The sequence below is a fragment of the Topomyia yanbarensis genome, chromosome 1 (assembly GCF_030247195.1).
Source record: "Topomyia yanbarensis strain Yona2022 chromosome 1, ASM3024719v1, whole genome shotgun sequence".
NCBI lineage: Eukaryota > Metazoa > Arthropoda > Insecta > Diptera > Culicidae > Topomyia > Topomyia yanbarensis.
In genome coordinates this window covers 157858008-157873318 of record NC_080670.1, presented here as the reverse complement: position 1 = coordinate 157873318, position 15311 = coordinate 157858008, and the positions used below count along the sequence as shown (strand labels likewise).

The 15311-nt window shown below is 37.6% G+C and overlaps 1 protein-coding gene across 11 annotated transcripts in view; it reads left to right on the top strand.

Moving 5' to 3' along the window:
- Nucleotides 1-15311, top strand: part of LOC131678824 (longitudinals lacking protein, isoforms A/B/D/L) — a 573802-nt gene that overhangs the window by 546695 nt on the left and 11796 nt on the right. Inside the window, exon 9 of one of the 11 annotated variants that reach the window (XM_058959270.1) lies at nucleotides 1-15311. This exon is cut by the window's left edge and continues 13216 nt beyond it. The exons of the other annotated variants lie outside the window; for them this stretch is intronic. The gene's annotated coding sequence lies outside the window, so the exon portion shown is untranslated. 11 annotated transcript variants of the gene reach the window in all.

Here is a 15311-nt window from a genome sequence, read left to right as displayed (position 1 = left end):
TCTTCTACATGTATAGTGAGGCTTTTTTGTACCTTTTCGTTGAATCTAAGAATAGCTTACCGAAAATACACCTCCCAGTTTAGTTGTAATAGAGTTAATTGTTAAACTCATGGAATCAACCAACAATAAGCAGTACCATTCGGATCAGTTTCAGTTTTTCTTTCAGCGTAAAGTGCTACCAGTATTTCAAATCGCAATACCACACAAACATACTAACTCACACGAACACATACATACAACATAGAACAAGAAGGAATAAAGGAAATAATAGCTCAGGGCAACTCAAATTCTTCCATAATATATCAATAGAGAAACAAGACAAAACAAAACCAACACCTTAAACAAAACCGAACAATTAAAACAAACCACAAACAAAAATGGCAAAAAACGAAAGAAACATGAGAATCCGATAGCATTGTACATTGTTCGAAATGAAGCAAAATAAAACAACAAATCCGATAGAGCAATAAACAGAATATATATTTTTTAACAATCCATAGCCGACTGCAAGCAAACGGTTTGAATTCACAAACTCCACAGAACCACGTAACAAAGGGTAAAACAAGCGATTAGTGCTTGTTTCCTTCTAATTCCCTAGCCCCGAATGGAAGATAGTTTTGTTACTTGTTCAAACACTCCATCCACTAACCCATAGAAAACACCCTCTCAAATCATAGCCTTATGAAGGTTCACTGGTACAACTGGTATACAGAGAAAGACATAGAAGAATGCAATAGAACAATTCATCATTGAAGTTATCAACTGAACTACTAAAAAAACGGAAGAATTTACAGCAACAACAACTCAAATAACCTCCAATCCTTAGTTTCCGAGATGAGAATGATGCAACATCAAGTGTTCTTTCATATTAAACGGCAACAATGAAATCTGCGATAATTACAGCGGGCAGAGCAAGATACACATACATATATACTTGTTCAAAGACGATAATTGATTATTTGCAATAGTTATACTGATGAACTGTGAGAGCGCAACAGGAGAAAACAAACGTAAACAATAGAACTGGTGATTTTTTTACATATACAACATTACAATTGTTAAGAAGCAAACAAACAAACAATAGGCGTTATATAAATAAAACGAAACAAAAAACTAACTCAATCCTTATTTGCACAGTGTACTACAAATATTACTATAGTAACGATGACAGGAAGTAAACGAAAGCGAGAGATACAAAACTACACAAACAATAGATTTCAAAACCGGAATAGGTTCGTTTTTACAACAATAGCTAAAACAAAGTTACAGAAAAAAAACAAACAAACAAATAACTCATTCTCATATTAGTTAATACATTTGATTTTAACAGCAGTGGACACTTGATAACAATGATGCTCTATTCCCTCTTTGAAAAAAACTGACAGCGGAAAGTAGTTCGATAGTGTTATAAATATGTGTTAACGGCGTTGATTTTATGGTAAAAATACTCGACATATTAATCTTTTGTTAATTATTTATCTGTTAGTGACATTCCAATCGAGCACGAGGCTTGTCAGAAACATTCAATTCGAGAAAAAACTCTTCGAATTCTTTTCGAACGAGTGCCTCTGACAGTTCTCGTGTTCGATTGGAATGATACTGACAGATAAATTATAAACAAAAATTGAGATGTCAGGGCCTCTTTGATCTGTGCCGGGTTTTATTGTTTGTATTGCTTATTGATTTTATCAGTTAGCACAGTTTGATAGACCATTGCACGAAAATGTATAACCTCACTTTTCTGACAGTTCACAGAGCTTGTTCACATGGACTTCGAATTCGAACCAAGTTTTTTGTACTGGGTGGAATCAAAAATATTCTAACACCATGTAAACAAGTTCGCTGAACGTCGAGCATTTTTACTCATATGACGTCATCTTGCAATGTCCCATGCAAATGGTGGATGGTAGTGTATATCGATTTCTTTTTCGTTCAATAAAGTGAACGAAGACCACATTTGAGCGAAGTGTCAAAATTGCAGCCAAGCGAACTGCCAAAAAGTGTAGCCGAGTGAACATTTGGTGTTGTAAGAGAAAGTAAAGAGGGATACCCATACAAAGCTTATGGGATCTTCTGTGATGCCAGTTTATATTCATGATGGCTGGTTTGACTGTTTTTGTCTTCCCAAGTTGTAAAGCTTCTGTAGTTTCTTCGTAGGGGCATGAGTCAGCATTTAGTCGATACAGTTCAACTTTTGAAATATAACAACATATTTTTTTCAATTCTTGAAATTTTAGAGTGATTTTTATTTGACACTCTCGACCTTACTTGACAGTAGCTTCAGCCACAAGATAGTTAACCCAACGAGGAGATCGGGGTTGTATGGAAGGTCTAGCCTTCCCCTATTTTCAATAACTTTACTGCTCTATGCTGAAAACCATATATATCTTGCTGTTTTTCTAATGTGAAAAAATCTCAGGAATGAAAAGGAACCTTTGCAACCTTTGTCCGAATACGAGAAGTTGGTATTCTAGAGCGATTTGACATTCAAATTAAATTTTGCCAATTTCACGTGCATATATCTCTATTTCTCCTCAATCAATTTTCATAAAACGTACCTTATTGAACTTGTAAAATTCTCAGGAACAAGATTCCTCACCGATAAAATCCAAAAACATTATATTTTTTGACATTTAGTTTCTACTCCAGATTTTTGTGTTTAAATTCCACATATCAAATCTATTTAACAATAAATTATTATTTAATTTGCTACTTCTAGTGTAAAATACGCTTAGGGAAAGTTTCATTTCTGGAAAAATACGGGAAGTTGAAATATTAGGGCATTGAATGAAAAAATGTGGTTTCTAGACTAAATATCAAAAAATCTGATGTCCCTGAATTTTACCGGTAACGAATCCATTTTTTATTTCTGAAAATTTCCCACTTGGCCGTATTTTTCAAGAAACGAGAATAGCTCCATTCAAATACTAAGGTTATTCTTTTTGAGAAAAACGTGCGAATTGTAATTTTCCGAGAGCTACTGGATAAGTTAAAGCATTTAGCATATTTTTCCTCCTTATTTTCCCATAGTACCAATATCAAAAACTACAAGCGAAGTGGGATGGGGTCTAAAATTGTCCAAATGATGTGAAATTTGGCATCTGAGCTAAATTTGACATTTATCATAATATGAAAGAAGGGACTTTGAAAATTCTAAAATGAGTGCTTTTTACAAAAATTTCCTGGGAATCTTAGCATCAGCTGCATCAAATAATTATAAAGATAGCTATAATTAATAGCTTTTTTACCAGTTCTTGCTCTGTTGAATACAGTTATTTTTTATAATTAGATAACACGTTAAAATAACCTGAACGACGTAAAAATATACAATTCTTGGCAATAAGCAATAACTTTTATTATGGCAGATTTTAAAGCAAAAAATAAGACTTAATCTCCAACAATTTAATTCATGATCAAACGGAAATGATTCTTTTGACTTTCCCAAAACTAGCAAGCAATTCACAAAAAAACGATTAAAAGGTCAAATGTGGTTAACAGATCGATTAAAAAGTCTAGAAAGTCGTTGACGCAGAGTTTGTCTAGACACGTTGAAATCGAAAGCTGAAGCAACCTGGTTGAAAATCCTTTGTAGACCAATGATGACTCCATTCATAGGGAACAGTAGGGAGGTGTGAACACCGCCCATATCCGTTAAGCTATACATGATAAAAATTTAGTAACTACTGTCAAATATTTCTATTGCTACGACAACACTTTTTCTATTGGCAAATGTTGCATCAATTTATGTTATTCATGCTTGTATAATTAGTAACATAAAATACCACATAAAGTGTTTTTTACTAATATGTATTTGTGATATGCAGCGTCCCGTTTTGCAGCCACCAAAGTAAACCAGTGTAAAACATTCGTTGGATAATTGCTTTTCCTTGCACAAAAAATAGATGAATTCAGTGAAGACCTGATTTTATCAGAATCTAATTTTATCAGTGCCCGATTTCCCCGATTTTATATTAGCTTTTTGACCCGATTTTGTCAGCCTTATATGAAAATCGATAGTTGGTAGATTGATGGGCTCTAGCAGACGAACCAAGTTGATTTCCAGTAAAGCCTTTCTTGAGCACATTTTTCTCATTTTATATATCCTAAATATGCAAAAAAAATTTTTTTTTATTTTTCCCTGTTAGGCCCCCTTAATGGAAATTTAAACTAGATAATCAGAAAAGGTTTTTTAAGAGCATCGGTTTATTAAAAAGAAAGAAAAAAAATGTTCTGATTTTGTCAATGTCCCCGTTTTATCAGCCTTGAATTCCCCAAAGGTCTGATAAAAAGGGGTCTTTACAGTATTCCATTTTTTCCCATTCTTTGCGATGGGTCACAACTCCCCACTAAAATAAAAATGCCGATTCCACGTATTTCATGCAATTTGCTATATCTTAAACACGATTACTATTATTTTAAATTGGTTTAGATTTTGGATGTATTAAGCTATCCTGTACTCACAACTTTCCACTGTCCCCTACTATAAATGGTAATCGAAACATTATCTTTTTGCGTAATATTCATTGTGCTACACTTATGTTGATTTCTTCCATAATAGCTAGGGCATCTATACGAACCTGCAAAGTGTCGGCTATGAACAAAGCTATAGCTGTATTCCTTCGAACATACAGCGGCTCCAGTCAAATCAGCTGACGCCACGCTTCATAACTAGGTAGTCGGCCAGGATCTCTCCACGGTAATCTACGGAGCGCGAAACGTAAAAAACGACGCTGTACGCTTTCAATTCTCTCGACGCCGTTATTGTAGTTTGGGCTCCTCGCTCCATATTATAGGATGGACCGAGATGTAGAACAGTCGAGCGAGTTGAGACAATAAACACTTCTTCGGGTTCACATACACTGCTGGTCAATAAAATAGGTGTGAGATAAAAGTACATGAAATTCTGAGTTTTCTCTAAAAATATGTTCATATTCAAATATTTTATAGTTAGGCACAGTCGTAAATATGAAAAAGAATACTTTTATTTGTAAATTAAATGTTATGCTTTTTTGTAACTCTTTCTTCTCCATGAAATCCAAAAAAGTACCTGGTCAATGAAATAGGTGTATTGTAATCCATTGCATTAAAATTTTTCAAATCCAATGATTTTAAGACTTCAACATTTTTAACAACTAGTAACCTGTGTAAACTCCCTTATTCAACCAAATTTTATCCATTTGTCTTGGCATTGAGTCATTCAAACGCTGATAAATTTCCGTTGGTATAGGGTAGCATTCCTTTTAAGCTGCTTCCCTCAAACGATCCTTATTTGTGAAATTTCGATCGAATAACTTCTTTTTAAGTACATTACGTAAATTTTCTACGGGATTGATGACAGGAAATTGGCATGGTCCGAAATTATAGTCACTTTATTATCCCGAAGTCATTCCTTTACATACTTCGATGTGTGTTTTTGGTCAATATCTTGCTGAAACTGTCATGTAAAGGCACATTATCTTTGGCATAGGACTGCATGACATCCTTTAGGATGTCCATCCTTTAGCCTTGCATTCGAATCTTGCCATTATAGTGGCGTTGCAAAGATTAGGACCTGCGCCATTCCACGAAAAGCAAGCCCCAAACCTCATTATTCTCGCCTCCGTGCTTTACCATATTTTGCGTGTTGCAGATCAAACTGTTTGCACTTTGGACGTTTAACGTTTCGTTGTGCATCGGAGGAAAACAGGTTTACCTTTGATTCGTCCCTCCGAAGCATATGTCGCAATTTTTTGATTCCTTCTGAACCAGGCCCATTAACGCTGTTGAAAAGCAAATTGCATTTTTCTTTAAAGGCTTTGGCTTCGAAATAGTGGAACCTTCTTAGCAATTCTTTCTGGAGGTTTGAAATTTTACGGCCTACAGCGAACTGTTCTCGGACCTACCACTTTTCCAATTTGTGCTGAATTGGTCTTGGATGACGCGAAAGGATCAGATTTAGCTAAAATTGCAATACGAAGGTCAGCTGCTGTAGACGTCTTCTTGGGTTGTGTGCATGTTTCCTTTTTTCAAAGGTTTTAAGGCATTTGTAACGAAGTTTTCGGCACGCCGCAGTGTATTCGCGATTTATTTATACGTCTTAACTTCTTGAACAACATTTTTTAGCAAAACTCGTTCCACTTGAGTGCAGTGAGATGCTCGACCCATTCTATAACAAATCTTTGACTTATTCAACATTTAAGTACATTTACTAACACGCTGAATTCAAACTTCACCAAATAAAACGTATAATGGAATTATGTAAAATAATAACACGTTAATATATTTCACACACCTATTATATTGACCAGGCGAGAAAGCCTGTGGTAGTCTTGTTTTGCATCTTGACAAAGATTGCAAATATAATCAGCGCCAACAACCCACTAGTAACTTGACAGATCCCAAGGCTTCTGTGTGCGGTAGGTGTGATAGAGACTGCTGCAACTTGGTATGCGTAATTGAGAGAAAAACAAAATAATCTATCACACACCTATTTTATTGGCCAGCAGTGTACATGCGGTTCGCGTTACACCAATCAGCAAAAACTTGAAGCTGCTGTCGGAGAAGTCTTAAATCTTCAAATTAGGCGAAAAATCTTGAGATCAGTTGCGAAAGACAATCGTGTAGTTTTCAGAATTATATGTATATCATTGAAGTATACCAGAAACATCAACGATTCCAAGTGGCTTCCTTTAGGTATTCCTGGCGTAGAAGTGAATGTAGGAGCCTGGCAATCTCCTATAACATCCGCTATCTTTCGGTCTGTTTGGAAGGGTTTAAACCACTGCGAAACACCACGTTTTATGCCAATATGGGATTCCCTAACTGACTTGCCATTATAGGCAGATAACATGTTACAAAAGTGTCCGAATCAATTGTACCTAGAAACGAGTTGTTTGTTTATCCATATGTGTCGTTTCAACCGGTCGACGCGATTGAAAGTTGCTCTAGCTTTGCACAATTTCAATCCTAAATGATTGATTGATTTTTTTTTTATTTATTAGGGAGTGAATTTGAATTGTGAATTCATTCGTCACTCCTAAATTTCGGTTTCGGCATTTGTTTGTACAGTTCTGTGTCTTTCAGAAAACACATAACCTGTTCTTCCTTCACGGAGTCGTTACTCAGTGCGTCTCGAATGAATTCGTCGATTTGGTAAGTTTCCCTTAACCCACTATAATTGGGACATCCTGTAATGAAGTGCTCGACAGTGAGCGGTACGTCACACATTTGGCAATCAGTGCAGTTGCCCCCCTGGTATAGCCCCTTTGTGGATCAACATTGAGTGCCCGGTTCTAAGCCTTCAGAGAACTTGTTGCTCTCTTCTTGAGTTTGCGATCATTCCATTGTTTTAGATTTCCTTTTATTTTTCGGAGGAATAGGGCCCGTTCGGTTCTCCATCTATCTTCTACTTTATTCCATATTACATCGGCAATGTTGCGCTTGATGTCCGGTCCTGGAACTTTGTTGGTTAGCATTGTGCTTCTTCGGCCGAGTGCTGCGAGGCGGTCTGCTTCGTTGTTACATTTGATCCTACAATGTCCTGGGATCCAACAGAACGTTATTTTTCTTTGCTAGCGTTCTCTGTCGCATCTGGGTCCATGGGTGTTTTGAAGAATCTTTTTTCCAGAGCAGAGAGAGCGCTAACTGAGTCAGTAAAGACCACTATCGGGTTGTTTGGGTTTGTCGTTCGTCGTGCAATAGCTGAGTGGATGACTATTGCTTCAGCTGAAAAGATAGTGTGAGTATTAGGTAGGTGCCGTGATTTCGATGCCATACTTACTGTTTCCGACTGGCAGAAGCGAGTGCCTGTTTCCGTTTGTGTGTCTGGTTTTTAAGAGATGGCTTCTGGTTTGTACAACAGCTTTCACCCTCGGAACGAAAACTCCCGTTCGATGGTAACACCAATAATTTTCGCACTTCAACGCCGCCTACCGTTATTTTTTGCTGCCATGGGTGGTGTCGTTGTTTGCATACATGGGTTGTGCTGCTTTTCTCTTCAGCCATGCTGAAGCCGATTTTATTGGCCCACTCGATTACCTTATTGCTGTTTGTGCATAGTTTTGTTTTCGTCCTACGGGCATAGGGACCTGTGTCGCACATGTATACGCCTTTTGGGAGATGTCGGAACACGCCGTTGATACCGATGAGAAAAAATGTGACTGTGAGTACTGCTCTTGGGATACACCGTTTTCTTCTTTATATGTTGAGGACAGTGAACTTCCGACTGCCATCTGGAATTTAAAGTCGTCCTATAAACCCCCAGTTTTGGAGCTGTTTTATTCTAGTTGCAGTTGAAAATCTGAATAGTGAACTTGCGCCTTTCGATTTTCTCCTATTTTCAGCGGGCGCAACTAAAGCGCAACAGGTGTAGAGGATGGGCAAGTTGATGCTCTAACATATACACAAGATGAGCATTAGTTGCCCACTCGATAATGTAACCCAGGGCCGATAGGTAGGAACCGTTTCCTCTTCCTTTTCTGAAGGCGAATTGCCTCTGATAGAGCAGATCATTTTCTTCTGGAATTGCAGTGAGTCTCCAGGTGATCATTTGTGTGTCGGTATCCCATTGGTGCATCGCTACCTTTCTCTGCCTTTGGAATAGGTAGGACCCACATTTTGTTGATTGCTTTCAACAGGGATGTTTTACCGGATAATGGGATAATGGTTTCTTAACATTGGGTATCCAACATTGTCAGGTCCTGTCGACTTCCCACTTTATTTGGCGATAGCGTGTAGCAGCTCTCTCACTGAAAAGTCCGTGTTTCAGTCCGATAGCTGGTATGTGGATTCATCGTTGAACTGTATGGGCTGGGTTTCCTCTTTCGTTTTGATCCTTTTTAAAGTTATCAATGTACCCTTTGGTATCTGATAACTGAGAGAAGTATTCACCGAGGATATTATAGGAGGATATATCCTCCACATCTCTGGTACTGACGCTTTATTGTCAATGCCGTCTAGGAACTTCTTTCAGCTGGTTCTTTTAGCTTCACGAATTACTTGGCGGCATTCGTTACGTGCATCACGGAAGTTTCGTGCTCGTACTTCTGCGAGGGGGTAGTTCACCGTTTTTTGAGTTGACTGTGGGCTTTTCTTCCTTTTTTAACGGAATCGTTGACTGTGGGACTCCACCAGTGGACGGCTTTTTACCTGGTTTTATCGAGGATTGCGGTATGCTTGTCATTGCTGCAGTGTCCATTATTTCACCTAGTTTTTCAAGCGATAAAGGTGTATCCTGACATAAATTTTGGTCAAGGTGGTATATTGTCGCCAGTCGGCTTCTTCCAATTTCCATCTCCGTCATCTTGTTGTCATAGGTGGTTCATCATTTTCTGTGATGGTGATCGGAAAATGGTCGCTCACATGTGCGTCTTTTTATGGATTGCTTGTGCGATAGTTTGGTATACGCTTTCACCTGATTTCTGAAGCCATGTGTAATTTCCGGCCCACTGGTTATATATCGTCATGCAGACTGGTGAAATGAATGTGATGAGTAGGTGTAGATCACTCCATTTGCCGTACAGTACGTTCATGTTGCATTGGATTACAAGTTTGCGTCAGTTTTGAATTTCATCAGAGACATCCGTTATACTAGAAGATCTAGAGGAAAGGTTGTCGCATGTCTGGTACGTCGAATCCCGGGGTGTTTGGACTTCTGCCATACCCGCATCGTTTTTTCGGTTTTCATTCGCAGTAAAATAATTGTCTGTAACCTGTCGAATGGTTCCGCAAAGAGCGTGTGTATCAGTTTTGCCACCTGAGTCTCTTGTCTTGTTTGGTTGATGCATGGCCCGTAGGTGGTAATCCGTTCGAGGGAAGGTATTTTCACCCTTGTGCATCACGAGGAGGAGCGCCGGTTGTCCGTCAGTTCCGGTTGAGGTGTAACGTACGCACTGACGGGACTGCGGCACCTCCTAGAGATTTTTGTGTTCATGATTTTATCGATTATTGGTCGAGAATGTGGTGAGACTGCCGTTGCAGAAGAAGGTACGGGGAACGAGACAGCTGTCGTGTGGGAAGAACTAAAATTTCTTGCAATGCTTGTCTTTTCTGGCCGAGACGTTTGGGCGATGTTCTCCGAGGTGCTCACATAGACAGAAGCGTTATTGCCAGTAGTGTATGCGGTCGGTTGTTTGTTATCTGTTTACGTGTGGGTGAGGGAAGTAGGCGAGGCACAAATCCCCGACTACATACGGGGAACGTGCCATTTAAGCCAATATATTCTGAGGGAAGTAGTTGGTTGGGAACGGATGGAGTATGGAATAACGGATGGCACCAGGAGATCCGCACATTCGGAGATTGAGGGGCGGTGCTTTCATCGAGTGGAGTGGGTCTTGCTTGCTTTGTGTGCTTGAAGGTATAGTGTTCATTACTTCGAGATAGTAGTGTGATGATCATCATCCGGTGTTCTGCATCGGCCGGGGTCCTGGCTATCATATGGTTTGTTGAGCGAATCCGCGGGTTTATCTGGTAGCATTTATTGGATTGAACTTTTCCCCTGGAGTTAATGGGGTTTGTGTCTCTTGTGGCTGACGTGTTCTCGAGCTATGATAAGATAATGGTGTATCTTCTTCCTCCATTCTTTCCTCGTTAGTTTGAAAAACACTGCATTCAGTTTTTTGACATTAAAAATGTCTTACTCCACTATCTGGGGCTAGGTGTCATTCTAAAATCTAAACTATCTCCCATGTAACGAAACTATGTAAGGTTTGCGCGCTTATAACTCCGATATTACTAGATGGATTTTAATCATTCATACACCAACCGATTCAGAAACACCTAACTTAAATATTGGTAATAATTTAATATCTCCCCAATAAAAGTAGACTTTTGGAAATTGGTAAAATTAAAAAGTTCACAAAAAACGGGAAAAATACCATTCGCGAGGCAGATTTCTCAGACACAGCCGTCAAAAGAGGGCAGCTTAGTTGCTCAATGAAACACGAAAAGTCATAAATAGAAGCAACGCATATCCGTTTAAATCAGTTGTTGCTCTTATCCCACACGAGCAACGTCGTCTCCGGGCGATGCAATAAGCGCTATCGATTTTCGGTAACGTTGGCATTTGCACACACTCGCACCTAAGTGACTAAACCATATACGGTTAGTTTATAAATAGAGGTGACGCCCGTTTGAATCAGTTTTTGTTCTTATGTCGAACGGGTAAGATCATGGCTGCAGCGTCTGGGCACTACAATAAGCGGTAGACGCTATGCATTTTCGGCAGCGGTGGCCGTGTGCGGATTTGTCGGGTACCAGCATGGTGTCACAGAATGATTTGCAAAGTGGGTGGGCGGGGTGGTTTGGATTTAATTCAATACGGTGTGTGCTGCTTAAGAGTGTTGCGTTTGAAAAAAATATATTTATTTTTATGCATGCGTGTGCGTTGTAACTTGTTAATCCATGTTTACGGCGCTTTGTAGCTGCGTAGGGTAAAGAGCCAATTGGTTTTCATGTTTCATATTTCGGTTATATGTTTTTTTATCAGTAAGGCATCTGACAACGTGCTTCTGTAGTTATTGCACTGTTCAGCAGCGTAGTATTTTATATAGGAGAGTACACTCAGGTTTTTTACGCGGATTTTGAAATTTACGCGGTTTTCATTAACGCGTTTTTTTAAATTTACGCGGTTTTCATTAACGCGTTTTTTTAAATTTACGCGGTTTTCATTTACACGGCCTGTATCCCCTGCGTGAAAAATCTGAGTGTAATTGCATCGGAAACAATCACATTCCCAGCAGAACTTTTTGTTTTCTAATTTCAAACACTTTTGTTTCGTACTGCACACAACGGAAAATTTTAAAACAGAACTTACCGTCCCAGCAGCAGTTGAAGCGGGTGTTCTTTTTCGATTCAAATTCAAGCCATGTCTTAAGCGTTACTGGACTTAAAATTGTTTTCCCAGTTTAACCAGTCAGAATATCTGTCCTACCCTATTTATTTAAAACACAGTTCTAATTGCGTTTTAAGGTATACAACAAATACGGTTGGGTATACTAATTTAAATTTTAAAATAAATCTGTTTTAAATTATGAAACAAACCGCTGTACTGAAGATATAATTATGTCAGTCCTATTACCACATAAAACACCTATATAACATAAAACGCTGCAGAATTGGTTTAATAATACAATGTTTACACCACAGAGTTATAACACGTTTTAATAATTAGCAACAAGAAAGATAGCATAAAAACCCGTTTTAACTGGTAGTGCGAACGTTGCATAACAATGTAATTTATCAAATAATTTCATTTTTCCACCACTAATCGATCAAGAAATACTTACACTTAAGATTGTTTACTTAAGTTCATTAGTACATTATTGAAAATTTAAATGGAAAATGAAATCTCATATTTTATGGAGAATCTGTATATTTCCGTTGGCGGGCGTGGGTTTCCTCATCACAGCTCTCAATATGGAACTTTTCTTTTGAATATATTTTCTGGACAGACCAGCCTATTTTTACTAGATGGATCAGCCAAATAATGCCAATCACCTAGTGAGATACTTGATTAATTAATAGATTACCGTTAAAAGACCTTCAATAAATTATGTTTTAATGGGGAGGGTATATAGCAAATTGTAACATATGAAAACAGGCGAGTGAACAAGAACGTGTGTCGATATGTGTGATAGATAAAAAAGCTATATTTTTAATGTCACCGTGGTCGTGTCCTGTACACAACCCTTTAATTTTTTTTTATAAATTTCCGGGTGTTGTCCGATGTGGTCTGTATTTCCGACATTTTCTTACGATTTCAAATTCAATTTTCAGTGCGGCGTTTCTTTTACTAAAGCCCGGTATCCATTTTCTGCAGTTCATTGTGGGTTCGCTTGAGTTCATCATCTTTAGTCTTGGTCTCTTCAAACTATTTTTTTCCATGGCGTCCATCTGTTTCCTTATTATTTTCGATTCGATCGAACATTCTCTGTCTGCTAGGCCCCCGTCACAGTTCCTGTAATAATTAGGTTTACCGAAATGTTGTCCCTCAGGGAAATCGTGTGTACTTGAGCAGTTTAGACAAATTTGTTGCTCGTGACAGTTTTTCCGAGAATTGTTTACGAGTGTTATGTCTGTTAGTCTGTGCTATTATGGCCAATGCACATATTAGAGAACAACCTAAAACTAAACAAAAAGATTAGAAATTAAATGAAACCTACCCTCACTATCGAACAACTTTTCTCGCGCCAGTACAAGAGAACAGATCCACAACAAAACATACCAACAGTACATCCCTCCCAAAATCTAACCCCCATGCAGCCCATAGAAGAAGAAAACACCCAACAACTAAAAATACTAAATATAATTTGAGTGCCAAGCTGAATACAGAACAGAATAAACATGAAACTGATTTTTTTTATAAATAAATTTCATCAAGCTGCGCGGAATAACAAACAAGGTAGTACAGTGAACGAATGCTGTAGGTCTGAAAAACAACAACCGAAGAAGCGAACAATTTTGGAAGAAAAAACCCCTACCCCGCAACCACACACTCACACACACAAATACGCGCGCTCATACAGACTAACGTATATCCCCATCATCACTGATGTGTATGAAAAGTGGGAACCATTCTTTCGGAAAACGAGAAACAAAAAATTGTCATTTTTGAAAAATAAAAACGAAGGAAATGAAAGATGTTAAGTGAAAGAATAAGAATGCAAGATAGATTCAAACATACAACAGAAGAAAAGCATAAATTTATTATTAACGGTAAAAATAATAAATTAGCAGATAATGATAAAAAAATATTAAAATACACACACACTGTAGTGCCTGTCCCCAAAAAATCAAAGATATAACATTAACGGAAGAAGCAAACAGAAGAAAAAAAACAGATGAGTTATTGCGCAAACAACCATGAGATTGGACTCTTGCGCGGACTGCGACAGCGAATGGCAAGTTGAGAAGAATGAAAATAAAGAGAAAGCAATCTACGCTTTCGTTGGAGACTATTTTCTCCTCGTTTATGTTTGCTAGTGTTTAGGTTTACCAAGGTTAAAAGCTAAGATTTGCCTCGTTTAGTTCGTCTTCTTCTTCCCTTTGTTTCGTACGACAGTTAGCAGTAAATCAGATATAGTTGAGAAAACATAAGCAAACTACAAAATACTTTAGCTTATTGACTTACCAGCTAAGGAAAGTAAAAACAAAGTTGATAAAGCAGCAACAGAAGATGATGATACAACGTTAGTTATTAGCGAAACGTCAAAAAGTGAAACTTGTATAGGAATCGTCACCTGTGTTTTCTTCATACAGATTACCTTCTTTTACTTTTTTCGAAAAGTTAGAAAATTATTCGTCTGGTTCAGATTGATCCAAGCGAGTATACTTAAAGAAGAAAAAGCGAAAAATACACAGAAACATCGCTTTTTGTTAAATTAAGCATATTTAATCCGAATTGAAGCGCCAGCGAAGAGAGGTGAAATCGATTTTACTTAGTATCATAAAGCATAACAACTATGAGGAACATCGTTTTGATGCAAAAATGTAGATAAAGTGCAAGAAAAAAAAACAAAAATATAAAAAATATATTTTTCAACCTTTCACACACAAAACGGAAGAAAACAAGTTGTTTCATTTGTTCACCATTTCTAATTTTTACGTAAAGGCAGATAGCAGCAGAATTATACAGAAGCAAAACAATTGAAATTGATGTTATGTTAAAGTTTCTCTTAAAGTAAGACAGGTTAAGCAAACAATACAAAACTGGATTATTTACAGCAGTTCTAATTATTGATTTATTTACACATACAGAATCAGATACTGAAAGCAAATAGACACACGCTGAGAGCAAAATAGTTACTTGTTAGCTCCTCTCCGTGTTGGATCCCCCCTCGAACAATGGAAACTCCTCAACAATAACACACACAAACACATCTTCGAACAAGTAGAAGAGAGAAAAATACGAGAATTGAATACATACTTATTCATATGAAACAGCTGAACTAGACGTAACGTCAGTTTCAATTAGTTTTTTATGGAAACAAATCGTACAGATTCATATGAAAAAAATAACTATATCACTCTCTTTTTGGGTTTCAAGCATGTCCATTTGAGTTTCACTATGTTACAAGTAGAAGTTCTCGAAAAGATAAACACACTAGAAATGACCAAAATTTACTTCCAATGCTTTGAAGCGATGTAAAATATTGAGAAAAATAAAAATACAAGAAACTTTTAGCTGCCTTTAGACCCAAAATCTTGAATGATACACTCACACGTACACTCTCACAAGTTAATGATTTCCTTTTTATGTTAGATTACGAAAAAAAAGTATATTACCAGCACATGGATAACTAAAAATTAAATGGACATGTAATCAGTAAAAAAAA